General features: G+C 36.7%; 1 protein-coding gene, 2 non-coding genes and 1 pseudogene across 6 annotated transcripts in view; 2 read left to right on the forward strand and 2 right to left on the reverse strand.

Moving 5' to 3' along the window:
- SLC44A5 (solute carrier family 44 member 5) overlaps nt 1-27,814 on the forward strand; it is a 349,362-nt gene that overhangs the window by 58,572 nt on the left and 262,976 nt on the right. The window lies entirely within an intron of this gene.
- On the forward strand, nt 572-674 carry LOC118020452. Its single transcript, XR_004681889.1, has one exon. It is a non-coding gene; the product is annotated as a U6 spliceosomal RNA (small nuclear RNA).
- On the reverse strand, nt 8,728-8,860 carry LOC118020518 (annotated as a pseudogene).
- LOC118020420 lies at nt 13,674-13,777 on the reverse strand. The gene has a single exon (XR_004681861.1). It is a non-coding gene; the product is annotated as a U6 spliceosomal RNA (small nuclear RNA).

The following is a 27,814-nucleotide window of genomic DNA, read 5'->3' on the forward strand; positions in this document are numbered from 1 at the left end:
TGACAGTTGACTCAGAATTTCTACGTTAGCTTAAATGGGAGTGCCTCGATTCACTCCTCATTCAATTCAATTCAATCGAAAGGAAGCCTTTATAGTAGGCCTTAAAGCACACTGAGGATTTATTTGTATTAACATCTTAATTTTGCTAAATGCCAATAAATGCCATGCCTTGGAGTCACTCTTCTGTTAGAAATTGCCTTAAGGAAAATGTTTTATTGTAAAATTTAAGAATTATATTGTAACTCACATTTCCAGAAGCCAAGGTGCTATTTCGGCATTTATCTCTACATGGACAAATGCATCTAGATCTAGATCTACATCTGTAGCCATATCTGTATCTATCTGTTGTCCAGTGGTCACACTTTCAAACATACTTAGAGAAAATAGAAATGGACATGTTTAGATTGAGTTGATAAGATTAAAAATCATATAAAAATTAAGCACACACACATACTTAAGAAAAAAGGACTGGAGGTAAAGGCAATAACACTTTTTCTTCCAGCCTAAGGCAAACATAGTTGATCAAGACCCATCTGTTTGTTCACAGATTTTCTATTCTACTTCTCTGGTTGACCTCACATCTATAGCACATATAATAACACTGAAATATTACAGAGATTAGCATAGCCCCTGTGCCAAGATGACTCACAAATTTGTAAAGTTGGCATATTTTTGCATAGTTAATGACGTTTTTCTTTGGGTTCTCACCGCATATTGTATACACATTGGCTGTCATCTTTCCGTATTATAATTTTTTGTTTACTTCTCTCTCTCATGAAACAGAATTCCCCAAAGAAGGAAATTATTCCTTCTTAATTTAAAAAAAATTTTACACTCCACATGGGGCTCAAATTCATGACCCCAAAATCAAGAGTCACATGCTCTACCAAATGAGCCAGCCCGGCACCCCAGGAAATTATTCTTTGGATCCATAGTGGCTAGCATAGCGTCTGGCTTCTAGAAAGTACCAGAAAATCTTTAATGAATGATTAAAAGATTTCATAGTCTGTGAATAAGAAACATGCAACAAATCTTTATATTCATCATGCTCATCCAGAAATTGATTCTGAAACAGTTAATCCTTTTCTTCCCTCCTCACCTTGTCTTCCTGATGACAGAATTTCTATTTTAGTGTGATGCCCACATGGCCACCTCCTGTTGATAACTAGTAGGCATAACTCAGTTTCATGATAGACAGATGGACAAGCCTGCTGTTGTTCTTGGCCATGAGACTGTTACTGCTTATTCTCTTAGATGCATCCACATGTCTTGCTTCCCCTCTTTTTATTAATTTTTTATTGCAGGACTATACATATTTGCTCCTAACACTGCCTTGCTATGTTTGTAATATCAGAAGCCCACAAGCAGGCTCTGGAAGACAGATCAGCAGAAATATTTTGAGAGGTGCATGTTAATCTAACACAAAAGAAGAGGACTCTATGGAAAAGAGGCCATAAAATATTGCTATGATCCAACTGAATAGGGGTGGATCTTCCTCTTTCTCTTCTAACATAGTGAGATTGACTGGAATAAAAATAAAGTTGCGATATATTTCTGGGAAAAGGGATCCAGATCATGCTACCAATTTGAAATTTTCAGCGAGAGGAGTGCAAAGTCATTCATTGAAATTTTATATGTAATTACATATATGAATAGCAGCTGCTTCAAATTAATTATATAAATTATAATTCATAGACTTAACATTGGCATGTTACTTAATTTTTTATTTTTTAAAATTTAAAAAAAGATTTATTTATTTATTTGAGAGAGAGAGAGAGAGTGCGTGTGCGTGAGCGCACGAGCAGGGGGAGGGGCAGAGGGAGAGAGAATCTCAAGCAGACTCTTCACCAAGTGTGGAGCCTGATGTGGGGCTCAAACCCACCACCTTGAGCTGAAATCAGGAGTTGGATGCTTAACTGACTGAGCCACCCAGGTGCCTCTACTCTCTTATTACTTAATTTTTTAAACCACAGACAGCATTCAAAAGCATTTTAACATGGGTATCTTCTTTATAAGAAAAGAGGAAATGGGGGAAGAAAATTATTTACTTAGTTTCTCTCATGGGACAGGCGTTTTTATGCCTTTTCCAGTGTTTTTCATGTAATCTTCAGAACTAAGCTGTGAAATACATTTTGTTATGATTATTTTATAAAAGAGAAAACAAGAACTCAACGAGAGTAATTTGTTCATGGTCACAGAGCTAGGAGTGACGAAACTAATAACAAGGCAAGTGTTTCCAACTCAAATTTATTCTCGGTTTACTGTGTTAGATTAGCCAGGATACAGTAAATTTTCAAGGAATTTGGATTTTAATTATATACATAGCAGTGTCTTAAAGGATTTTCCATGTTGTGAATGGGATGTCTTAGAAACTAATTTCCTCTAAGTTGGGTAGGGTACTTGTCCCCTTTTCCAGATGCATAAGTGGGTTAATTGCAAAAAACAATTCAATAATGTGCTGCAGGGGAAGTGATTTCTGAATTTTTGGAATGCCTAAGCCAGAAAGCGGAGTGCTCCAGTATTTCACAAACATGCCTCGGGAACTACTGTTCTGCTTTCTAGAAGTCATGATTTGTCTTGTCTATCCTGTTTGCCTTCAGGATCCATGCCTGGGCTACCATGATGGGATCTGACCAGAGCTCTTGGTTTCATTCTTGTTTCGACTAAACTCATGGACCACCAGTGATCTCAGTTGACAAGGGGGTTTGAGGTGAAAATCACTCTAGCTTTCCAGGGTGCTGTTAGCAAGCATCAGTTTGTGGCTAGATTTCTCTGAGGCCCATTGGGATTGTCCCTGTGTATATCGAGACCCTAGGACAACCCTCGAACTGACTGCCTTTTTTGTGGAACAGGGGTAGTACAGGCCTTGAACTTCCTCCGTGTGTTTCAGCATACACTTCTCCCCCTCTGGTGTGGTGGCAGTGTCCATGTTGAAGAGAAGAGAGTCTGTATATTTGCTCCTTTCCTCATCCTACCATCAAATATGAGTTGGACTCACTTTCTCAGGGTGGAAGGATAGACTATGGGACCAACTGCTGGTACCTTGCAACTGAGTAACATAGTTGCTAAAATGAATTAACTCTGCAAAGTAACAGAACTGCCAGTCATCCTGGTTTCCTTGGGTAAAGCAGACAGTGCCAGAGGCAATTTCTAACTGTGTTAGATGATGGTTTCTCCCCGCAAATCAGCTGCAATTATAGTATACCTAAAAATGAGGGTTAATCAAGACAGAATTATCAATTGGCTAGGTAAAATTTGACAAGTCAGTTTCATTCCAACTGAGTTGCAAAGATGATTGCAATATTTGGAAACTGTGCTTTAGGAAGAGGATCTGGAAAATTATAATTCTAAAATGTGAGCATATTTTCTGTGATGAGGAAATGGTCATTATCTATATTAAAATAGAGGTTTATTTCTCTCCATTATCTCTTTTTTTCATATTCCTTTAAATACATTTTTCTTGTAATTTAAATTTAGTGATTAAGCTATACTTCTAATAATGCATTGCCATTAATGAGAGAAATGTCACCTTTAAAAAGTTGATTCAGGGGGCGCCTGGGTGGCTCAGTCGTTAAGCGTCTGCCTTCGGCTCAGGTCCTGATCCCAGGGTCCTGGGATCGAGCCCCGCATCGGGCTCCCTGCTCCGTGGGAAGCCTGCTTCTCCCTCTCCCACTCCCCCTGCTTGTGTTCCCTCTCTCACTGTGTCTCTCTCTGTCAAATAAATAAATAAAATCTTAAAAAAAAAAAAAAGTTGATTCAGTAGTATAAGTTATTTTGGGACTGGATTTGAGCCCGGTTCTTTAATGAAAACTATTTCCCTTTTCTTTTTCTAGGACAGTGGAATTAAAATAATCTGTTTTGTCTATTTCCAGTCATGACATATTCTAGGCTTAAGTAAATAAACCCAACTGAAAAATAACAGACTAACCAGCTCTGTCTATCACTTCACTCAAAACTGTCATTTTTCATTTCAAGGTTATATTCATGAGCCTTAATATGAAAACCCTCTGTCAAAGGTTTGCTATCTGTGTTTTGATTGCTTTAGAATGGAAACCTAAATACTGCATTTCAGAAATAAATGAGTAGGGTCAGTGGGGGGAATCCTGGAGAGGAGTCGGGAGGCTGGTTCTGGTCTTGGTCTTCTACCATGTATGTGCCTGGACAAGTCACTTTAAATTTCTTAGCATCAGTTTTCTTTGCTTTTAAAACCAAGAGGGTTAGACTAAGTTAGGATGGAAATAGGTGTCCTCTTGTCTGCTAGGTCTGGTCAATTGGTAATGGCTGCCTAGAAGGCCACATTGGGGATGATGGTGGGCCTCTTCCAGACCTAGCTGACAGGAGGACTGGGGGCAAGAAAGCCACTAATTTGCATTCCCTGAACTCAACAACTTCTTGGGTCATTCTCTGCTTCAGTTTTGACTTTCATGATTTATTCTTAATCTTTCACTTCAAGAAAATGGTCTCCCCATACTTGAAAATATTTTGAAAATTTGACAGCAAAGAGACATAGTCTTTGAATTCATCTAGTCAAAACGAGACCGATGTATTTAAAGGTACTTTGTAAAACACAGAGCACTGTTTTTGTTATTTGAGGACTACATGGTGAAATAATGGTAAGTTTTCCCATGATTCCTTTGAGGACTCCCTCCCCTCTAAGTTTTCATGAATGCTTATTGCATGACGGGTGCATCCTTTTTCAGTAAATTTAAATTTCAGTAAAGTTACTCTTTCTATTGATAATTAAGATAAGTAAGTGTTAAATTGTATAGTATAGACAGTAACACTGTAGACTGTAGTCATCAGAATTGTCAGGGAATATTAAGGGAATAGAACTTGAGCAGGGCCTAAAATGAACAGAAGTTAAATAAAAGAGCATTGTTAGGTATGGGACAGAATTTGAATAAAGCATGTAATAAGACATAAGCACAATTTGGAAGAGAAAACAGGAAGTATAGGCTATTGGGTTTCAATAAGAAAAATTTGGATTGCTATAATATTAACATTGATAATTGTTAACATTTATTCATTCCTTTATCCCGCCAATTGAGTACTTCCAATGTGACAGACCCTGGACTAGACACTGGGGATACAGCTCTTAGCAAAATGGACAAAAATCCTTGATTTTATAGAACTTACATCCTAGTGGGAGAAGACAGATAATAAACAAAGCAATAAGTGAAATATGTTATGTGTTAGAGAGTAATAATTGCAAAGGAGAAAAATAAATCAGGGGAAGAGAAAAGGGAATGGTAGGGGTGGGTTGCAATTTTGGACAGAGTGGCCATGAAGTCCTCACCGGGAGAGTGACGATTGAGTGACGACCTGAAATACATCTCAGGCATTCTGCTAAGTGAGTTACATACAGGAAATCATTTAATTTTCATAGCAATTCTGTGAGAATAGGTACTATTATTATCCTCATTTTATAGATGAGAACCTGAAACACAGACAGCTAAAATAATTCCTTAAGAGTGCACAGCACTTAAGTGTAAGAGCTGGGATTTAAATCTGGGAAGAGTTTATACTGTTAGTCTGTAAGACCCGATAACAAACGTCCTTGAAAAGGTTTTTCGAGGTTCAAGAATGATACTATTTTAGAGCCGGAGGGAAATTTACTGATTGTCTAATCCAGTAGTTTTCAAAGTATATCATAATCACCTGGAGAGCTAGTTAAAACCCAGGTTTCTGGGGGGCCTGGGTGGTTTAGTTGGTTAGGCAACTGTTCGTTTCAGGGAGCTCATGATCTCATGGGTTGTGAGACCGAGTCCTGTGTTGGGCTCCTGCTCAGCAAGGACGAGTCTGCTTGAAGATTCTCTCCCTCTGCTCCTCCCCCTACTCTCTCTGTCTCTCTCTCTCTCAAAATAAATAAATAAGTCTGTAAAAACAAAAACAAAACCAAAAAACCACAACCCAGATTTTGTTACCTTCTCACCAGTTTCTGAATCAGTACGTCTGGGGTGAGGCCTGAGAATTCTCATTCTAACAAGTTTCCAGGTGAATCTGATAGCTGGACAGCACTTCGGGAATCATTTAGTCCAGTGGTTCTCAAACTTGGCTGCCCCTTAGGATCGCATGGGGAGCTTTTTAAGAACTACCCATTCCCTATTGAAGGTGGTACTGACAGTCTGTATTTCACTGGTCTGGGCTGAGACTGTAATAGGATGGTATCAGTGACTGCAATATACATGGAGGATTAAATACCACTGGTCTGGTTTAACCCTCATTTTACAGATAAGGAAATTGAGGTCTCAAGAAAGTAACTCTTCCCTTCTTGTTTTGGCTCCTAGCATTCTGCTCATTGTTTCTTACTCTCCTACTTGATACTCAGCTGTATAAAGTCAGGGGCTCTGTATCTATTTAGCATACAGTAAAGATTCAATAAATGTCTACTGTTGAGTTACTAATGTTGAAGGGAATGGGGGACCGCTAAAATTTTTTGGCCAGCAAAGTGATATATATTGAAAGTAATATTTTATTTATTTATTTATTATAAAGGTTTTATTTTTTAAAGATTTATTTATATCGAGAGAGGGAGAGAGAGCCCCTGAGTGGGGGGGGAGGGGCAGAGGGCGAGGGAGAGAGAGAATCTCAAGCAGACTCCCTGCTGAGTGTGGAGCTGATGCCAGGCTTGATCTCACGACCCATGAGATCATGACCTGAGCTGAAATAACAAGTTGGACGCTTAACTAAACCACCCAAGTGCCCCATAAGGACTTTATTTTTAAGTCGTGTCTACACCCAGTGTGGCGCTCAAACTTAACAGCCCTGAGATCAGCAGTTCCATGCTCCACTCACTGAGTCAGCCAGACACCCTGAAAGTAATATTTTAGGAGGATTTATTATTAGGAAGGATAAGATAAAGAGACTAGAGACATGATGATCTTCCTACTGCAGTGATTCTGTAGAGCCTTTCTACTCAACTTGTGATAGAGACCAGCAGCATCAGCATCACCTGAAGCCTTGTTAGCAATGCAGACTCTCCAGCCCCACCTCAGACCTACTGAGTCAGAATCTACAGTTTTACAAGATTTCCAGTGAGATGCATGCACATACAAGTTTAAGAAGCACTGCTCTAGGACATCCTATGACCAATGCTGGACTTACAGGGTAGCCCTAGGGGATCGAAAAAACCCAGCAAATATGAATGGCTGGTCAGGTCAGCTTTTCCTTAAGCCTTTTCCTTGAGATTACCAATTCTCTGGGATCTTAACAGGTATTCAGTGGTCAAAAAGATTTAGAAAATACCAGGTTAAACAAAGCTAAACAAGTTTCTTTATGGCCAGACTTCTTTTATCTTTTAATATGCTAATGTACTTTCTGAGTCTCCAAGAGAAAAACTGTATTACTTAGCTGCTTCTACACTTATTGATCATGGAAGCCAGTTTGGGAGGCATCTTTCCATGTTACTATTTTGTGTAGCACATCTTGGTAAAGTTGTAATATGTCCTTTGTGATATTTAGGGCCTCAGACATAAAATATTCTAGCCCCTAGGCAGGAAATGATCTTACATTTCCTATATTTAATAGATGCCCAACCTTTCGATTGCTGGCCCAGGTATCTGCTTTCACTTCTGACTCACTTTCATTGGCTGAAGCCTATTTGGACAGTCATAGGATAGATTTGTGAGTTCTGTCAGCGCTGGTCTGGGGAAAATTTTAAGAGTCAGTTGCTGGTTATGATGTCTGATGGAAACAGGGAGGAGACACTGGAAAACGTTAAGGTCACTGGTAACATACTGAATTTTAGTTTGTGTATAGCAGTAAAATCAGGGGGTATGACTGTGAGTGATTACTGGGTAAACAAAGAAGATAGAAATAAATTTGATTGACAATTATGAGCCACAATATCTGTCAGCAAATTTATAGTCAAAAATAAAAAGAAGCAGATGAACAGATACTTTTGAGAACTAAGATTGTTTGAGATTTAGGACAGTCCAAAATTGGTTTTTCACAGTTTATTTCCATTGATGCCTTTTTTGAAAATTGATGGCCCATTTTAACACTGACATGTTGATTATCCCGCATTTTTTAACTCAGAAAGCATTTGATTTTAAATCACACTCACCAATAAACTACCTATATTTTGGATAGTGCTTTGTTTTACTTTTATGGTATCCTTGGCAAGAAGTTTCACTTTTTCTTTTTCTTTCTTTTTTCGGTAGCAGTATACTCGCTGCTCTTCATGGTAAGAGGAATGAAAATACTTTCTCAATGATACCCTTACTGTGGTCAGTAGCAACATCATTTTTAATTTTTTTTCTTTTCTGTTAATAAACCTTTGGAAAGTATTTTTGATTTGGATCTGTCCTTTCAAAAGTTTTACTTTTTATTCCCTTTTCCTGACATTAAAAAATATCATTTCTTGCAAAATCAAGGGAGTACTGTTATTTCTACTTATGACATCAGTATACTTTTTCTTAGGAATTTTTCTCTTAAAAAATTTGATCTTCAAAAAATGTGATCTTACTTTAATGGGTAAATTTGGATATGGAAACCTTTGTTGTTGTTTTTTAGAGAGGAAGAGGGGAGGGGCAGAGGGAGAGGGAGAGAGAGAATCTTAAGCAGGCTCCATGCCCAATGTGGAGCTGATGCATGGCTCGATCTCACAACCCTGAGATCAGGACCTGAGCTGAAATCAAGAGTGGGATGCTTAACTGACTGAGCCACCCAGGTGCTTCTGGATATGTAAACATTTTAAACCTAATTCAGCTCAGTTTCTCTTTATATAATGTACCCTTAGTTGACAATTTCCTGCACTTTCAGAAGAAATTTTAAAGAGAAAGGAAGAAAATTTTTCAATTAGCAATAATCGCTCCTCGGATAAACCTCATTGGCTACGATACTGCCACTGTGCAAAGCTTGAAAGGAAGAAAATTTTTGAAAAATCAAGCAGAATATATTGAATTAAAGTAGTCTTTGGTTTCAGAAACTTCTAGAAGATGTTGGTGTAGTTTCAACCCACTTTTTCTCCATGTCTAACATCTACAGTTTCCACAACACTATGACAACAATGGTGATCCGAGATTTTATAAGCTACTAACTCATCCCAAAGAAATTTAGTTTTTCTTATTTTACTAGATTTACTAAGACAGAAAAGTAGACTGAGGCATTATGGCAGCCTTTGGAAGGGATGCTAAAATGCTTGATCTGTCCTACTGGCGGGATAACAATGGTGGGAGATGCCATTTACTAGGCAATTCTGCCTCTTCAGTGGAGTGGGACAAGGGATATTTTAGCAGCTGAGTGACTACCTCTGAACAGGTGGAGAGGGCTAGATGGGTGCTATGAGAACACCAGCTGCTGAATTTTGGACAACATGGTGGCTTGTACCAACTACAAGCCCTTATAGTTAGTAGGAAAGAGATAATAGAGGCAGCAATTGTCCCACATGCTAAAGGTAATTTACTAGTGATACTTATTTAATATACATGCTGAAGGTTGCCAATACTTAGTCTAGAAAGATGTTCAACAAGCATTGGAAATAGGGGTTCACATTAAGCCTTGGGTTACTTGACAATCCTATCACCCAAATATTTGTACAACATTGATCCAATAAAGTATTTATCAAGTATCATTAGAGGTCATGTTCTGTGCTAAGTGCTAGAATGCCAGGACAAGAAAAAGATAAATATTACCATTGTCATCACATTGTTTGCTGACTAGCATGTGATGCAGACAAGTAAACAAGATGATATAACACAGTAATACGCCATGATAGGAGAAATAACAGGGAGCCATGATAGTATACAGAAGGGGGTACTTAGCTTTTAGTTAAGGAGCCAGAGAGGCAGAGGCATCTACATGAAGGATGACTAAGCACTGGATGGACCAAAAGGATTGGGCAGGAAGAAGCATTCTGGGCAGAGGAAAAAAGCATATACAGAAGCTCAGAGGAAGATCATAAGGAATGTTTCATCTAGAGCATACAAATCTTGGGAAGAAGGAGAAATGGTAGAAATGAGGTTAGAAAAGTAAACAGAGTCCTGACATACAGGGTTTTATAAACATTTGGGCTTTATTATAGATGGAATAGAGAGCCACTGAAAGGTTTTCCAACAGAGAAATGATCTGATATGCATTTTAAGACAATGACTCTGGTGGCATTCAAGAGAATAGACCAGAGGGAGAGAATACTGGAGAGAATGAGAGCAATGGGGAGACTGTTGCAGAAGTTTATATACTAGAAGATGGTAGCGTGTATTTCACAAATGATGGCATTCTTAATAGTTGGTGCTTTTGTAATCTTGCACACTAGACATTAAAGTTATTTATTCTTACTTTTATAAGATTAAAATGTTTGTTATTTTTAACTTTGTATTTCCCATTTTATAATTCTTTAAGAAACCATTCTTCTTTCTGGTATCTTTGTTAATTATTATGTCTGTTGCTTCCTGAATATTCTCCTGTAAATGTCTTTTCTGCTCTTGACATGTATTTTCCACCTTTTGTCATTGTGATTTCTTTTTCTTTCTTTCTTTTCTTTCCTTCTTTCTTTCTTTCTTTCTTTCTTTCTTTCTTTCTTTCTTTCTTTCTTTCTTTCTTTCTTTCTTTCTTTCTTTCTCTTTGTGGATTCTTTTTCAAATTTGAGTACAGAGTTAATGATGAGAGAAAAGTAGTTAAGATTCTAGTGAATAGATTTCAGTTGCCACAACTAGGGATAGCCTGAGATTTCTTGAAAAGGACAAGTAGAAAAAAATTCAGTGGTTTTCAGCACTGGAAAGAAAGAATATAGTTTAAAGACAAACAATGTTCTTGGAGGGGAAGAGGCTTGCTGTACAGCAATCAATATAGTAGAACTAGAAAAGACCAACATGGATCAACCCCAAAGTGCAAAAAGTAATTAAGGGCACAAAAAGCACATAATAAATGTCAAGTACAAAACAGAAGCTGAGAAATTACAGAGTGAAGTTCAGAGTTTAAAAATGACAGAAAGACCAAAGATGGCAAATGACAAAAACATTTCATATAAGACTAACTAAAAGTGCTACAATATTACAACAATATTATATAGGACACTACAGGTCAGGAAACAGCCTAGAAAGGTGTCTAATGGATAGCAAAGGTGAATCATTGACTGAGAGGGTCTTGTAGACATTGATTAAAAAAAGTCAGATTAAATGAATTCTTTGTCTCAAAGCTCTCAAAAAGCTCAGTCTTGCTAAACAGAGAAATCAATTTAAAATGAAAGAAGTAAAATTATTCTTTGGAAATGTTACCAACCAGTAAGTGGCAAAGAAATTGAGAAATTTGAATTCTCATATAGGACCAGTTATGCTTTCTTTTAGGATTAGTGATGTTCAAGGCCTTTAGAAATCCTTTATAAAAACGTATGTTGCTTTTGTGTATTTTGTTCCCAAGTCACCCAACGTAGGCCATGTTTATTGCTTCCTTGGCTTTCTATGTGTCAGAGTATGACACACCTGTCCCTTACCAGGTAAAACAGGAAAGGAAAACATCAAGAGGATGTACAGAAATCCTAGCAAAAGAACTTCCAACCTATTAAACTTCTTGGGGGGATAGGGGGAGGAAAAATGTGCTCATTATGTGTGTGAAGTGGAGAGTTGGAAGAATGGGAATTTCTCACTCTGGAAATCCTTTGTCTTAATCCCTTTGGGCTGCTGTAACAAAACTATCATGGACTGGGTGGCTTAAACAACAAGATTTATTCCTCATGGTTCCAGAGGCTAGAAAGTTCCTGCCTCTTTGCCTGTCTCTTGGCTTCTACAAGAAGTCTTGTAGACAGCTGCCTTAGAGTTTTGTGTGTGTGTGTGTGTGTGTTTGTGTGTGTGTGCATGAGAGAGGGAGAGAGAGAGAGAGGGAGGCAGACAGGCAGGCAGGCAGGCAGATAGACAGATGGACACACAGACTAATCCCATCATGAGGGCTTCACTCTCATGACCTAATTACCTCTCAAAGGCTTCATCTCCAAATGCCATCGCTTTGGGGATTAGGGTTTCAACACATGAATTTGGAGAGGACGGAAGCATTCAGTCCACAGCATTCTCAGAGATAGAAATTTTCCAAAGAGAGAGAAATTATTCTTTTAAAATTGTATGTTAAAGGCAGGATCCAAAGAATGGGTAAGCCTGATGAATTTATGCTCTGTTCCCATTACGCTTGGGGAAACAAGGGCCACAAAAGATGGAGTAGGTGGAGAAGGGGGCAGCACCTGAGGGGTGAACAGGGAGGCAATGGAAATAAATCACAGGAACTGAGGGATGCAATGGCAGTGGAACACGAAGAGCTGGTCTGAGCCCTCAGGAGGCTGTCATGGGTTCTCCAATGCCATGCAACCATTATGTATCTGGTGTGGAAAGACAATGGTCAACCCTGGGATTGTTAATTATATTCCTTTTTTTTTAAGGATTTTATTTATTTATTTGACAAAGATAGAGAACACAAGTTGGCAGGGCAGCAGGCAGAGTGAGAGGGAGAAGCCGGCTCCCTGCTGAGGAAGGAGCCTGACATGGGGCTCAGTCCCAGGACCCTGGGATCATGACCTGAGCCGAAGGCAGATGCTTAACCAACTGAGCCACCCAGGCGCCCCTAATTATATTACTTTAAATGGAATTATATGACTTCAAATGTAACTTTTAAATTTTCCCTTAATTTTATATTTAAATTTATTTTCTGAATATCCAGAAAGGTTGAAAGAATAATACATTATGAACACTTGTATATTCATTCCCTTGATTCAACAATTGTTCCTATTTTGCCATATTTGCTTCATATAACTATTTGTGAGTATGTATATTTTCTTCTGAATGCCTTGAAAATTAGCTGCAGACATTGTGATATTCACCATAAATGTTTTATATAACCACAATATTATCAACACATTTAAGGGAATTAAATATATATATAATGAGATAATAACCAAGTTATTTTCAAATTTTTCTAATTGTCCACAAATGATTTTTATTTTTTATTTTTTTTTAAAGATTTTATTTATTTATTTGAGAGAGAATAAGAGAGAGAGCATGAATGGGAGTGGTGGTGGGGAGGGGCAGAGGGAGAAGGCGAAGCAGGCTCCTCGCTGAGCAGGGAGCTCCATGTGGGGCTCGATCCCAGGACCCTGGGATCATGATCTGAGCTGAAAGCAGATGCTTAACTGACTGAGACACCCAGGTACCCTGACAAATGCTTTTTAGATCTCTTTTTTAAAAGCCAGGATTCAAGTAAGGTTCAGAGATTATATTTGACTTTTATGTCTCTCCAGTGTCTTTTAATCTAAAAGTCTCTCTTTCTTTATAACTCTTACTTTTTGAAGACATTGCAGGACAGTTGTCTTTTGGAAGTTCCCACATTCTGCATTTATCTGATTTCTCCCATTTGGTGTTGTTTTCCTAGTTCTTATAGTCTCTGGATTTCCTGCAAAATCAAAGTAAATCTAATAGCTTGGTTAGATTCAAGCTAAACATTTTTTAGCTAGAATATTGTGCAGATGATGTCCTTATCTCATATTGTGTTACTAGAAAAGGCATGTAATGCCAGAGTTTCCACTAAAATTACGTTATTTGATAATTTGGTTAACATGATAATCACCAGATCTCTTCATTGTGAAGGCATATTTTTTTTTCTCTTTACAATTAGCAAGGACTCTGTGGGATAATACCCTGAAACTTTGTGGATAACCAATAATCTTTCACCGAAATATTTTATTTTATTATTTAAAAAATATGGAATGCTTCACAAATTTTCGTGTCATCCTTCTGCAGAGTTCATGCTAATCTCTGTATCGTTCCAATTTTAGTATATGTGCTGCAGAAGTGAGCACTCACCTAAAAATTTTAAGTGTCCAACAATACTCCTTGCCTGAAACAATTGTATCATTAGGAATTGTAGAAGTTGTGATTTTTGTAATTTATATATAATTTCTTCTATATTTATTAGGTGGCATTCTTCTGTGAAGAATAACTTTCCCTCATCCACTGGTCCTTGTATTTCTTTCTAAAGAAGCAGGACACCGTTATAATTTAAAAAAATGATTATAGCAATTTTACATATAGAGAAAAACAAACCCAGCTGTAATCTCAACAGCTAGTAAACCAGTGTTAACAATTTGGTGTTTCTTTCCATTCTTTTTTCAAAGCCTATAAGTATATATATTACAAAATTTGATACATAGTTTTATATCCAGCCTTTTATAGTTAGTATTATATCATTTTATCAGTTCACTATGCTGTTAAATATTATTTAAAGTATTTTCGCTGGCTGTCTGCCCTCTCATAATTAGGATGTGGCATACTTTATTTCCCTATTCCCTTACAACGAGGGGGCCATATAACCTCGTTTGTCCAGGGCAGTTCTTATTGATGACTGTTGTCTTTGCAAAATTATTAAAGCACCCCCTTTTACTCCTGGCGTCATCTCAGTTTGGAAGACAAATTATATAGTCACCCTATCATCACTGTACTTGCAATTGACCATTTGGTGTTTTTAATTTTCTAATCTATTTACTCTTGCATAAATCTTTGGGTGCATTTCTTATTATTTCATGAGGATAAATTTCTAAAAGTCCTGCATCAGGCTCCCTGCTCAGTGGGAGTCTGCTTCTCCTTCTCCTTCTGCCCCCCCCCCCCCCCCCCGCTGCGCTCTTTCTCTTTCCCTTGCTCGCTCATGCTCAAATAAATAAAATCTTTTAAAAAAAAAATAAATGTACAGAGTAATAGCAGCATTTTCCTTATCTAGCTTATTTGTCTTAAGCTGTGAGTTTTTGATAAAGAATTGCTTATTTAGCCTATTGGGAATAGTAAATGGTAAAAGTTTCTTGTTCAAGGTTACATAACCAAAAACAATTGAGTAGGAATTTGAACCTAGATCTGTCTGTCTTCAGTCTTATCCATGTGTCTTGCTGCCTCATGTAAGTACTGCCATCATGTACCCACTATTGCTAAATAGGCAAACAATGGGAAAATAAATATTTTCTCTCTGTGAGTTTTTAGTAATCATTTGGGATCTGTTTGATTGTTGCCAAGGTAATTCTTTATTTATTTTTATCCTCTGTAAATGGGATTGGCAGTATGAAATCAATGTATCGAAACATGCAGTTTAGGTCCTGGTACACAGTGGGTGCTCGATCTGTACTGATTTCCACCTATACTCACATTGGGTTATCATAACCATCTGCTAATGGGTCTGTGCAGGGCTTAAAGGAGAAGCAAACGAAGGGGGACCGATTACCTGTCCCTCTTTCTACTTTCCAAAGCTGCTCTCTCTGCTTTCCCTCAATGTTGATTCACACATTGAAGAAGGGAACAGGAGTCAAACAGACTCCAGGGCATTGACAAGTGAAAGAAACACAATTTAAGTCACTGCAAACGATGTTGATCCCTCTTTTTATCTTCTGTTTCAAAAGCTGTTTGTTCAGAATAAGAAAGCCATCTGCAAGCTGTGGAAATAGAACACTGCATATGTGGCTTAGTTCCAGCTTGTTTGGGGACAGGTTCTAACTCGGAAACACAGGACTAGTGAGTGGGGAGAGGACGGACTGGGGAGAATATCATCCATAGATACTTGCCAGAGTCACTCCACCACTGCTGCCAAGTAAGTCTGAGTGACGGCGGGACGGTAGAAGGAATCTGGCTGACTCTTCTCTCCTAACACAGAAGGAGGAGGATTGGCTGGAGTTTAGCAGCTAAATTCAACTTAGAACCTTAACTATGATCATTTCAGGAAGCATGGCTGAACTAAGGCTAGTTTTATTTAGGTTTTTCTTATTCTAAATAGTGGACTGCTGTGGAGGTTCTTGCAAGGAAAAGCAGAGAGACACTATGACAGAGTCACGTTTCCTCCAGAAGATACTAGACCAGGAAAGAAAAAAGAGTGGATGTGAAAGACAGGGAGTTCTCATCTATTCTTAACCTATTCTTAACTTCAAAGTGTGACACTTTAGGCTTTATAGTATTCTATGGTTTTTAAAACATTTTCACAAATATTAGCTCTTTGACCATTGTAACATGGCCTCAAGAGGCAAGTCAGGCAGATGTCCACATCTCAGAAGAAGAAATGAAACATCGAGAAATTGTGATTTTCCCCAGTTTTACAGAATTAGAGATGACAGGGGATCCTTGACGCCTACATCAGTGAGTTCTGCATTCCACCCCAATGCTTATATTGTTCCAGAGATTACACCTTTTCTCTGGTCTTAGACTTTTTGTTTTGTTTTGTTTTGTTGGCTTTTTAAGCTAGTCCATTTGTGAATAGTTGTTAAAGGAATGATTATGTGATTGCCTCCCCCAACTTCAGTGCAACATTTCAGAGTGTGCCTACCATGTTGTCTGAAATTTGGGTGCTACCGCTACTCTCTGTTTTTGTTATCCTCTTTTGTGTCCTTGTGTAAGGCTGAGCAGAGTTTATTGCTGTACATATATCACATTTGGAATTTATGATAGCTTTCTGTTAATGGGTTGGATATTATTGTGTTTCAACCTCTGTGACCCTATGTCAGGACAACTCAGCTTGGGGATATATTGCTGAGTTGTAATTTAAAAACCCTTGGCCATTCTCTCTGTCAAACAAACTTGAACATAAAACAGTGTTGTATTAAATAGGATGGAGTTAGGATTTCTTTTTCAGTAAACAATGGATGTTTGAAAAACAGCATATGCTTAAAATAACATGTGCACGCTCTCTCTCTCTCTCTCTCCTTTTTTCCCCCTTTTAGATTGGTCACAATGTATGAAAGCATAATACAAAGTGGGAAATGATCTCTTTTAGTTATCATGGTGCTATTTAAAAAAAAATCTTATTATATTTTGTTTACTGGAAATAATAACATCAAGCACTTATGTCTTAGTTACTTTTTAAAAATTTTAATTCCAGTATAGTTAACATACAGTGTTATATTAGTTTCAGGTGTACAATATAGTGATTCAACAATTCTGTACATTACTGGATGCTCATCATGATAAGTGTAATCTTAATCCCCTTCACCTCTTTCACCCATCCCTCCACCCACCACCCCTCTGGTAACCATCAGGTTGTTCTCCAGTTTAAGAGTCAGTTACCAATAACTTTCTGTGGTTATAGAAGATATTGTTTTCTAATTTTCTAACAAATGATTTTTTTTAAAGAATAAAAAACTGCTTCTATCAAATAACTCCTAAGAAAACAACTTTAAATCATTTTTTGTTTGTTTCTTTCCAGTCTTTCTCTGTTTTTGTTATTTTATTCCTTAATTTGTTTAAGAAATATTTATTGAGTACACAATATGGATCAATCACAGTGCTGGGCACGGGACATATTGAGGTATACAAGATAAGCAGCTTAACGGTTGTTGATAGAATGGGTAATAATAGGGGTGTTTGGGTGACTCAGTTGGTTAAGCATCAGACTCTTGGTTTCAGCTCAGGTCATGATTTCAGGGTCTTGAGATCAAGCAGTGGGTCAGGCTATGCAATCAGCATGGAGTCTGCTTGAGATTCTCCCCCTCTCCCTCTGCTCCTCTCTCTCTCTCTCTCTCTCTCTCAAATAAATACATTTAAAAAAAAGAATAGGTATTAATAACCATGGTAGTGAGTGCTACAAATGAGAAGTATAGGCTGCTGTACTCTACAGTGTGGACCTAATTTAGTTTTTCTAAATAAATTATTTAAGGGGCGCCTGGGTGGCTCAGTCGTTAAGCGTCTGCCTTTGGCTCAGGTCTCAGGGTCCTGGGATCAAGCCCCGCATCTGGCTCCCTTCTCTGCAGGAGGCCTACTTCTCCCTCTCGCACTCCCCCTGCTTGTGTTCTCTCTCTCGCTGTGTCTCTCTCTGTCAAATAAATAAATAAAATCTTTAAAAAAAAAGAAATTATTTAATATATACCTATGTAATGTATTTTAAATAATTGGGATCATATGATATATAAAATTTAGTATATTTTTTCTTAAAACTATATTGTGAATATTTTCCCATTTCTTTAAATATTCTTTGAGAATGCTCTTTCTTAAAAGATTAATTTATTTATTTCAAGGTGAGGGGAGTGGCAGAGGGAGAGAGAGAGAAAATCCTAAGCAGACTCCCTGCTGAGCGTGGATTCCCCAACACAGGGCTCAATCTCATGATCCTGAGATCATGACCCTGAGATCATGACCTGAGCTGAAATCAAGAGTCCGACGCTTAACCAACTGAGCCACCCACGCACCTCATAGAATGCTATTTTTAAGGGCTACATAATTTTCTACTGGATCTATATACCAAATTTATTAGAAATTGGAATATTTCCTGGAATTTAGACTTCTCATAAGCATCATTCATCCTGAGGTTTATAATGATCAAAAGCTCACATGGGGAAGCATATGAATTAATTTCTTTTTTTTTTTAAAGATTTTATTTATTTATTTGAGAGAGAATGAGATAGAGAGAGAGAGCACATGAGAGGGGGGAGGGTCAGAGGGAGAAGCAGACTCCCTGCCGAGCAGGGAGCCCGATGCGGGACTCGATCCCGGGACTCCAGGATCATGACCTGAGCCGAAGGCAGTCGCTTAACCAACTGAGCCACCCAGGCGCCCTGAATTAAATTTCTTTTAATTATGTCTGCCTTGTACCTTTTGCTTTAAAAGAATCAGGACTTAGAATTTATGGGTCCTGGAGATAAAAAGGTAGTTATAGCACTCCTTGCTTTAATAACCTCGCTGTCACTGCTTTACGATATTTGGGAAATCTCAGAGAATTAAAATAGAAGGGATGGCAAAATGATGGCTGAGCTCTCATGGCCCTTCTGGACTCCAAGTTGAGAGTTCTTCCTGGACTTAGTGTAGGTACTTAGCTGATTGTGGGGAACTTAGGGACAGGAAGAGACATTGTTGAAAATAAACTTTTTAAAGAGAAGGTGACTCCACAATTGTTGATGTTTGGAAAGCATTTTCTTTGATATTTATTTATGAGTTACTTGCCTTTTGTTTTTCCTTTCCCAATTTTTTCTTCTCCTTGTTTTAATGTGTTCCTGTGTGCTCCCACCTTGTTTTGCATGGCATGCCTTCTATTTATCTGAGATCATTTCTTTTGTGCGCGGGTCAGACCTATTGTCAGATGTCTCACTGGGGTGAAAGTCATCCAAACATAAATCTTTTTTTTTTTGCTCTCTTACTTTCCCCCTCCTCTTTGTGTGTTGCCATTTTCTTCTCCACTTTTGCATTCCTTCTTTTGTTTTCTTGAGCTACTCGTCCCACCTCCATTCCTCCTTAACTTTCGTGGGTCATAAGTTCTCTTTTACACTCAGTGGTATAGCTGCTTCTTTTCATTCTACTGTGCTTTGGTATTCTGTGCTGCCTCTCTCTTTCTCCCTTCCTCTCTCTCTCAGTGTATTTAATATGTGTTTCACCTTGGCTCTGCTCGTTTGTGCTTCTGAATTGCTGCAGCAGCTTCTCACACATCGTATGTAGACTCAGGGAAAGGAAAGGGAAAGGACAGATGTTGTAGTCACTAATGGAACAGCAGCTCCAAATGCAGATTCACTTAGGAAAGGGACTAACTGAAAAAGGAAATTTCCCTAAGATGTTTCTCCTATTAAGAAGTTCCCTGTCTGGGACTGTGTCACACTAGAAAGCTTTTGCACAGTGAAGGAAACCATCAACAAAACAAAAAGGCAACCTACAGAATGGGAGAAGATATTGCAAATGATAAAGCTGGTATGTGGTCAAAATCCAAAATATTTAATAACTCATAACTCAATCACAAAAAAACAAATGATCAAATTAAAAGATGAGCAGAAGACCTGAATTGACATTTTTTCAAAGGAGACATATAGATGGCCAGTGGGGATGTGAAAAGGTGCTCAGCATCACTAACCATCAGGGAAATGCAAATCACAACCACAATGAGATATCATCTCATGCCTATCAGAATGGCTATTATCAAAAGACAAGAAATAACAAGTATTGGCAAGGATGTGGAGAATAGGGGATCCTTGTACAGTATTGGTGGGAATGTAAATTGGTAAAGCCACTATGGAAAACAATATGGAGGTTCCTCAAAAAAGTCAGAAGTAGAAATACCATATGACCCAGCAATTCCACTTCTAAGTATTTAACCAAAGAATACAAAAACACTAATTTGAAAAGACATATGCAAACTTATGTTCACGGCAGCATTATTTACAGTAGCCAAGATATGGAAGCAACCTAGGTGTCCATAGATAGATAAATGGATTGTGTATATACTTGTGTGTGTGTGTGTGTGTGTGTGTGTGTATATATATATATATATATATACCTACATATATACACAATGGCATATTACTCAGCCATAAAAAGAATGAAGTCTTGTCATTTGCAACAACATAGGTAGACCTAGGGGGGTACTGTGCTATAAGTGACATAAGTCAACTAGAGAAAGACAAATACTGTATAATTTCACTTATATGTGGAATCTAAAAACATAATAAATGAACAAACAGAACAAAAAAGAAACAGACTTATAGATACAGAGAACAAACTGATGGTTGCTAGAGGGGAGGGGTTCGATGAAATAGGTGAAGGGGATTAAGAGGTACAGTTGTCCAGTTATAAAATAAATAAGTCTAGGGAATGTAATGTACAGCATGGAGAGTATAGTCAGTAATATTGTTAACAACTTTGGTGATAGACAATAACTAGACTTGTTGTTGTGACCATTTCATAATATATTTAAATATCGAATCACTGTGTGATACACTCAAAAATAATACAATATTGTATGTTAGTTATTCCTTTTAAAATTTATTTTAAATTCCAGTATAGTTAACACATAGCGTTATATTAATTTGTGACAGTGTTATATTAGTTTATATATTAATTATTATTTAGTAGGAAAATGTTTCCTGGCTCAGTCCAGAGATTCCTTATTGTTTTCAAAGAAGATATCTAAAAATAGGCTGGTCCTCCAAATATGATTATTTATGGAGCCACACCCGATTCTTCCCATGAACAGAACTGTTTTAGAGAATTGTAATGGGAGAGATATTCTAAGAAGCAGCTTCTTAGAACCACTTTGAAATAGGTTTTAAAATTAAAAAAAAAAAAACAACATTTCAAACACATGATATGCTTCAATACTCCATATGACAAAAAGGTTATTCAAGAAGTCTTAACCTAGCTTGTAAGAAGAAGGGTCAAAGAGTCAATTTGACAAAACTTATTGTGGGGCTACTATGAGCCATATCCTGTGCTGGATGCTGGAAACTTACAGGTGAGTAGACATCCGTGGTACCTGCCCTGGTCACAGTCTATCAGAGAACTCACATTCATCTATCAGCTCATTCATAGATTTATGCCACATAAGTGAACAGTTTTAGGCCTTGATTTAACTGGTTCACAGTTACTTACTGTCCATGGGAACTCATGCTGTAGATAAGGAACTCATATTTTACATATAAAAAGAATAGTAAGTAAAATCATATTGACACAAAATTTCAGGTTTTGGATTGATACAAAATTTTTGAAATAACCAAGAGTTTTTCATAGTGGCCCTATTATACTTGGAAGATTGGACTGGATAATTTCTAAGGCCCCTTCTAGTTATTAAAAAACATGTTTTCTGATTTTATTCGTGTCTGTTTTATAATAAATTTTATTAATAAATTGCTCTCCATCTGTAAGAATCATATATCTGAAAGACCTTTGCATAACTCAGACAAGGTAAAATAGTTTTTCTACACAAACATCATATTTTCTTTTCAGTTATAACAGGTGCCCCCAAATAGTACTGGACATAAGGTCTGGGTTTGTCCTCATAAATCAGTGTAATTCTCTGGCCTTGAGTAATTATGTCAAAATAATTCACCTTTATTCATAATTGGTTATTTAAATAAACAGTCTGTCGTTACCTTTGCAGAGTCTGAAACAAACTGCTTAGTTGATGCAATCGGTATGTTTTCCGGCAATGTGTGTTTGAAAATACTAATTACCTAATTAAGCAGTAACAAATAATCCTGTTCCAAATTTTTGTTGGTAAAGGAGAAAGATTAAAACAATTATCTCAGGTTAGAGGGGAAAGGAGTCCAAATAGAAAAGAAGCTCATTCATTTGGTGTCTGTGTCTCATTTTTCACTTGGACACTATGTCAGCATTTCCTTTAGCACATGTAGAATATCTGAGACTTCACAGGACAGCTACATTGACTCACCTGTAAATGTAACACATTTTTATAGTTGTTGTCACCCTCAGGATCTTGGTGTGACAGAAAAATGTTGGCTGAAAGACCAGTGTAGAAGAATGTGGATTAGTTTTGAAGGGTTCAGAGGTTAGACTCAAAGAAGTATAGAGCTATTATCAAGTTTTAGCTAGGGATATTTGGTTGTAGTACATGTAACAAAAGAGACTGTAAACAAGAACCTCAGCAGGTTAAATAGATTTTTTTCGTATTAATAGCAGCAAGGTATAATTTGAATAGGAAATGATAGGTTAGTGGTCCTTTACATATTATTGATTTAAAAATTAGGGTAAGATTCGATCTACTCATCATGCAATAAAGAGAAGAGGCAATAGGAAAAGTATAATTTTCCCTTCAAAGCCTCCCCTTTGTATGCTGGATTAGACCTCCTCCTGCACTTCCAGTTATGTACTGATCAGTATTGTTGAATAGCATTCATTTTCAAGAGATTGGTTGGCAATCTTTAACTAGGAATTTAAATCTAACTAGAATTGTTTTAGATGTATGCAAGGAGACATATATTTTTGTTTGTATATACCATTTAAGATAAGCTTTAAGTTTACTAATAGCACTCTGTTATATTTCTTTTATAAACTCAGCATGTTTTATTTTTAAGCTTTTATGTTATAGAGTGGTTTATGTCACTCACAATCTAGTAAAAATGGATAAAGTTACAGACAAAGATGCACTTTACAGCATCCTTAGATTATGAGTTCTATGAATAAATTATCTAACAATAATCTGAATTTGAGATGCTAAATGATTGGATTCTGATAAACATGATTCTTCCATTAAAATCATATATATTGGCAAGCACATTTGAGAAATGTGTTATGCCAGTTCATCTAATTCAAGTTCTAAGATGAGATTTGCGTCAAAATGATAAATGATGGCCACCTACACAAGTCACTATAGAATTTCTTCCTTCTGTTTAATGTTATTTGCGTGGTTCAGATCTGAGTCTTCCTCTAATAGAGCACTGGACCTGGAGTCAGAAGATCTAGATTCCAATTCTGGTTTCATGGATAACTAACCGTGTGACAATTAGTAAATCCTTTTACCTTGGGCTCAAGGTTCTCATAGGTGAAATGAGCCTAACAATATTATCCTACCTAATTGATAGAGTTGGTATGAGGATCAAATAGAATTAAGTAAGAGAGTGGACAAAAGGGCTCTGAATACTGTAATCACCCCAAGTAAATTAACAATAAAAATAAGATAGGCAAATTTACCAAATACTTTTTAATAGAAAGTTTTCTTATTTTTTAATAACACAAAATGAAATTTTTCTGCCATAAAATATATAAGGGAAACATAAATATGGAATATGATCCCATGGATGTCCATTTCCTTCCTCGCCCCTCTTTGCCTAGTTAACTTTACTCAGACTTTCTCAGAAGAATCTTACCCAACTGCTTTATTCTTCACTCATAGGGTAGTTACAGTGGGTAATTATGCACTACCCCATTACACAACCCCATACTCACTAGACTTCTTCTACATAGCATGTATCACCCTTTGTAATGTCTACTTCTGTGCATATTTGATTATCTCTCCCATTAGATCATAAGCTTCATGAGGGTGTGAACCCTCATGTGCAGCACCAAATCATCACTGCATGACTGTTGGATAAAAGTTTCAGCTGTTAATATGTTTATCTAAATCAATTTGAGTCACTAACCAAAAATTGTATTCAGGATTGCTCAAAAAGTCAATGTAGTAATCTGCAGAGATGAAGGAATAGTCAGTCATTCTACTTGAACTTGTACTAATTAATTATGCTCGCTTTAAGCCCAGATGCAGATTGAGGCCCTAGGTCCAAAGTAAATTCAATTCTTTTAATGTCATATGAAAGGGATTTCTGGTTTTAGTACTATTTCTTGGACTGCATTCAGTCATCTTAGATGTTAAAATCTTCTGGCTGTAAATAAATTTTGAGTCAATTTTTCATTATCCATTTATAAAATAATTCCTTTAAGTAGGATTACATTTTCAGAGAGAAATCCATCTCTTAAGGGTTTTAATTTCTACTTGAGCTGTGCATATTTACATGGGTACATTTCCAGATTTATTGAGGTCAAGCCACAGCACATCAACAAGGTTGTGGACTTAGCACTGGACCCAGAGGCTTATGAGTTCCTGTCACAGCTTGGCACATAACTTCTCTGTGGCCTTGTGCCAGTCAGTAAGCACTTCTGGACTTTAATGTCCCAGTCATGCAATTGGGATTATAATATGTGTCTCTTCCCTGTTTCACTTGAATGGTGAGAGGATTAATGAATAGACTGGCTTGACCCTACCTGTAAGAAAGGAGTAAATCACTTGCTTTTTATGGGGTTCACTAACTCTTTGAAGGTAGTAGCTGTTTAGTGCTTGGAAAAGATAATTTACTAAATGACCCCAGGTTAGCCTCAAAGATGTTAGCCTCACTTCTCCAAAGTGAGAAATTGTTCACTTCTTGCTGGCAGGAGCAGGCATTCAAGCTTGCATATCATTCTCCAGGAATGGGTTTCATAAATGTGCATATTAGTCACATCACTTTGTTAATACGTTATAAAAATAATGGTGAGATTGTACTGAGAATATATTAAGGTGGATTTTATAGGTAGGTAATATTTGTTCAAATGGGAAACACTCTTGCTGTACTTGATATTTATGTTATTTTGAATTCCTAATTGCTTTCTTGGGAAAAAATGTTCAAGCAAGTTCTAAAAATCATATTTGCTTTTGTCATAGCAATGCTTGTTCAATCACCACCCCCCGCATAGTCTTTATTTTTTAAATTAAAAGGTGTTTTTTAAATTAACTGATGTAACTACCATGTAAAGGTCTGTAAAACATGTTTTATGTTATAAAAGAAGTTCCATACGTGAAAAGTTTAGAAAGTACTGTCCAATAACAAGTCTGACTATATTTAGAATGCAAGTCTGGCTATATTTAGCATTCCTGTCCCTGATTTAAGGTAACATTTTGGAATTTCCCCAATGTTTTTACCACTTCTATTTCATTAACTAATTTTCTGATCTTTGTTGATCAAAATTGGGTTCAGAGAGCAGGTATCTTTATTCTTCTTTTTCACTCCTCAAACCAATATTCTTATCAAGCACACCAAGAATTTATCAGATGCACCAATTTTAGCAAATAGACTTCTTTGGGGTGCATAGCTATTTGAAGCTCTTCATAATTACCATATCTTGAGATGGTATATGTGAATGTGTTTAACACAATGTCTAGTAGCAACATATAGATGTTCAGTAAATCTGTTTTTAATTCCCTTTTTGCCTTTAAAACATCTGTATCAGGAGTGTGACATTCACATCCTCCAAATGGTCAAGTGGTCTGGTATACGCCCTGAGTAGTCTCAGGTCTCTTTCTTTCTCCTTTAATCCTCTTACAAGTTTTCTATTCATAGTATTGCTTTTTCTCCAATCCAGGTTTCTTTTCATTGAAATATGCATTGTGATCTTTGAAATCCAGCTGCAAATTTATCCTATCAAGTTTGAAAATACATTATTTCCTTTGTCTTGAACGTCCTTGCTCTTTCTGCTCCTCCAGCCTCTTATTTAAGGACCAGCTACTCTAATAAGCTTTCCCTAACCCTCTGCTTTGATTTAGATACCCCTCATCTCTAATGTAACAGAAACCCATACGTATCTCTATTAGTATTTAAAATATTATAATTGTTAGCTCCCTAATCTGCTTCATCCACTAGGCTGTAGGTCTCAGCCACTGAGGTTCTCATGCACTGTATTTCATCTCTGTAACTCAGGGCTTAGCATGTGATCAGCATTCGAGAAATATTTACTGATTCGATAAATAAAATTGCATTTATTTTCTTGTATTAGTATCTTCAATTTATTACCCATTGTGCTTTGGAGTATAGGCATCTCAGATCATTACTCTTATTCCTGCCTCTCCTTTATAAGTGGATTTCTCATGTAAATTTTTGAGTATTTCCTCCATTGTGAGTCTTCTTCCAATATCATTCATGTCCTCCAAAGTAACCATTCTATTTTTATAGTTTTAACTGAGCATTTTTACCTCACCACTTTCATTTCCCATTTAAAGCCTTCTTGGTCAAAGCTGTAAATTTCTGGGCAAACCTATCAATTCTTACATTTGTGCAATCACCAACATCAAGAAATGTGCATTTTCATCCCCCTAAGAATCCCTCCTGTGGCCCCTCCCAATCACTACCACTTCCCCTAAAGGTAACTATTATTTACCTTCCAATATCAGTTATTAGTAGTTTATTTTTTATAGACTAAGATTAAAATTATAAAAGTGAGAATTATTTGTAGAATAAGATAAGCCTTGGGGGAAATGGAAATTTTGTATATTAATTTACCTTAAGAGAACTTTATTACCCACATACACACACATATATGAAGTCACTTTGTCAACTTATGATCATAAAAATGTTCTGTATGGCTCTGTTGGCCATGGAAGTATTAAAAATGAATCATTGGGAGATAAATGAAAAGGACTGGAACAAAAATTTTTCCCTCAGCATAAAAGGAAAAAAATATGTAACAGCCTGGAAACAAAATTTGGGATTTTTGAAAAAACTTTATTTTTTTAAAGTTTGTATATTCTCTCAGATTTTGCATCTCTAGCCTACTGATGTGGACACATTAGAGACATTTTCCAGCTCTTATTTTGGTGACTCAGAGTACTGCTGTGCCATGGCCCATGGTGGATTAGACTGGCTGAACATTATTACTGGAGCAGTCCTATAGCTCTTTATGTAGACACAGTCTCTCTTTTGTTCCAACCTAAGTATTATGACAGGCCAATAATTCTTTCAGCATGTGAGAACTTGTTATTGTAAATGGACAACTTGAACAGACATGTATTACTTCAGAGGTTCATAAGGTCAATACATTTTTTTTTCAGAGAATATGATTCAGGTACTAAGATTTTGAATCCACAAATACAAATTATTAATATGTATTAACATTATTAAGGAGAGGAATTAATTGACATTACTTGAGAGGAGATGTTGAGAAAGGGTTGAGATAATGTGAAACTACTCAGGAATTTATTTTTTTTTGCAGAGCAAATTCTTTTATTTTTTATTGTTATGTTAATCCCCATACATTACATCATTAGTTTTAGATGTAGTGTTCCATGATACTACTCAGGAATTCTGATATGTTTTTGTAACTATTTCTGTGGCTGTGAGTGTCACTTTGTTTTTTATTTTTATATATATAGATTTATTGAAGTATACTTTACATGCAAAATCCTATTAGTTTCAGGTGTACATCATGGTGATTCAATATTTTTATGTATTATGAAATAATCCCCATGATAAATCTAGTCATCATCCTTACCATACAAAGTCATTACAATATTATTAACTACATTTCCTATGTTGTACATTGCATCTTCATGACTTATTTATCTTATAACTGGAAGCTATTATCTCTTAATCCCCCTTACTTATTTTACCTGCCCTCCAACTCCTCTTCATTCTGGTAATCAACAGTTTGTTTCCTGTATCTCTGAGTCTGTTTTTGTTTTGTTTTTTAAATTCCACATTTAAGTGAAGTCATATAGTATTTGTCTTTCTCTGTCTGACTTATTTCACTTAGCATGATATCCTCAGTCCATCCATGTTGTCACAATGGTAAGATTTAATTCCTTTTTATGGCTGAGTAATATTCCACTGTATATATTTATATACACATTTATATAC

Source organism: Mirounga leonina, unplaced genomic scaffold (genome assembly GCF_011800145.1).
Source record: "Mirounga leonina isolate KUSES-001 unplaced genomic scaffold, KU_Mleo_1.0 Mir_173, whole genome shotgun sequence".
NCBI classification, from domain to species: Eukaryota; Metazoa; Chordata; class Mammalia; order Carnivora; family Phocidae; genus Mirounga; species Mirounga leonina.